We start from the raw sequence: 2,195 nt of genomic DNA on the forward strand, positions 1-2,195 counted from the left end.
ATTTAGCTTCTCTGAACATGGCCCAGTGCTCATGAACATGAACTTAAACAGGAACAAATGCATCTTATCAGTAGTATATCAGGGTACGGAGACTTGTCTCTAACATAGTAAACTGGAAACAGAGACATGATCCATGTTCTATATGTCAGCTTGTTCCCAGAGTCTTTCTCTCTTCAGCAATCTGTATTCAGCATTGTATATGTTCTTTGAAAAGCTAGAAGAACCCAGCATCTCTCTCCTCCCAATCTCAACACTTCACCCTGCCCTTCATACAGACTTGGGACATTAATCTCCGCCAGTGAGGCAGAGAGTCCCATCCCAATAGGATTTGGGCTCAGGTTATATTTGTAAAGCACTTTGTAAACCTTAAAGTGCTATGTAAATGCTAGCTATTACCATTACTACTACTACTACCACCATAACTACTACTACTATCATTAATAAGCTCAAGCTGAGCCTAGTGCCATGGCCCTTGGGTATAAACCAGGTCTTTAGGCAGTCAGCAGCAAAACAATCAGACCTTATCATTCTTTATATATATTATATAGGAAGGATAGAGAACAAAGGAAACTTCCCCTATCAATGCAAGTCAGCACCTCCTCTGCAATTTGCAGTCTTAGAGTGTTTCACATAGTACTGAGAAGTTATTGCGATTTGCCCAGGATCACATACACAGCAGGTATGAATCAGAGGGAGAAATTTTACCCAGGGCTTCCTGACTCTGAGACCAACTCTCTATCCACTATGCCACAGTACCTTTCACACGTGTACTGACTACACATGCACCTGAGGTCCACAGATTGGCCTCCTGTTTGAATCATTGTTTTAACGTAGGTATGGCCTGGGCTATTGGCACCATTCCTTGGAACATGCACTAATCATGGAAGCTTAGGGCAGCCTACTTCCTTCCCCTTTCCGGCTACCGAGCCAGAAGACCTGATGACTCAGGGGCTACTTAAAACAAGTTCCTGGGCTCATGAACTTTTTCCTTTCTGGCCCTGAAGACAACTTAGAGCTGGTCCTGAGCAGATAATTAAACACAAGTGGCTCCCAATTGACTCTTATTTCACATTTATCTCCTCCTTTTACAATATCTATTCTGAGTATAAGTTTTATAATGGACATAATTTTTAGACATTATGATGGACATTATGGTACCCATAGTAACATGTATGTATAAATAGAAAATACATATATATGGGAGGTATAGAGTCAAATAAGGTTGGAGACTACCCTTCTAGAATTCAGAACAACAAAATCCTCATCCGATGCTTTCCTGAGGCTTGGCTTGTTTAGGCAGCCAAACTAGCAAAAGGGCAAAATCTCCCTTACTCACTGGTCACTTATTTAGTGTGACAACATTTCTTGGACTTTCAGATATTAGAGTTAGCAGGTATGTGGTGGCCATCCCTTCTATAGGATGGTCAACTGTCATCTGAGAAGATTTACCAAGTACTCATCTGTACCTATGGCCACTACATTATTAAAACTTTTTGAAAAGTAAAAATAAAAAAAAAATCCACCCTACAGGTCTAACCTGGTAGTGAAATAGGATAGACTAGGCTTTAGGAGCTATAATTAGGGAGCCACCCATGTGGAAACTCTTCTATCAGGAAATCTTATGCAAATTAACCTGGGGCCACTAAGGTTAAATGTGCTGTCTAAGGCCACATAGCCAGGATGTTTCAGACATTTATGCCTTGAACCCAAATCTTTCTGATTCTGCTACACCCTGCTGGCTTCCATTCCTTATATAGCTGGTTATTAGTGTTTGGTTTTGTAGACTTGACCCTGCTAGGGGCCCCTGGCTTCCTTCTTATACAGAAGTCTCCCGAGAGAATTCCTAGTATTTGATTACTTGGGGGAGGAAAGGGAAAACCTGAAGTCTTCACAATCTAACAAGAAGACCCAAATTTGCATAGAACCTCCCTATGACCTTGATGGAAAAACATCAAAGGCAACTCCCCAGGCTCTAGCACTTCAATTCTCTTTTTAGCTTTAAGGTTCTTCTCCATCGAGTTGGAGTCTTAGGGGTTTCACTAGTAAGCTCCCTCCTTTGTGACATCACTAGGAAGAGAGGTAGCTAAGGAAACCGATGATTGAGCTTCTCTGGGAACAACAGTCAAGATCAGCAGCTCTTAAAACTGAGAGTAAAGATTCACATGCAGCAGGGCCCCTAATCCAGAAAGTGAAAC

The sequence above is a fragment of the Trichosurus vulpecula genome, chromosome 4 (assembly GCF_011100635.1).
Source record: "Trichosurus vulpecula isolate mTriVul1 chromosome 4, mTriVul1.pri, whole genome shotgun sequence".
Taxonomy (NCBI): Eukaryota; Metazoa; Chordata; class Mammalia; order Diprotodontia; family Phalangeridae; genus Trichosurus; species Trichosurus vulpecula.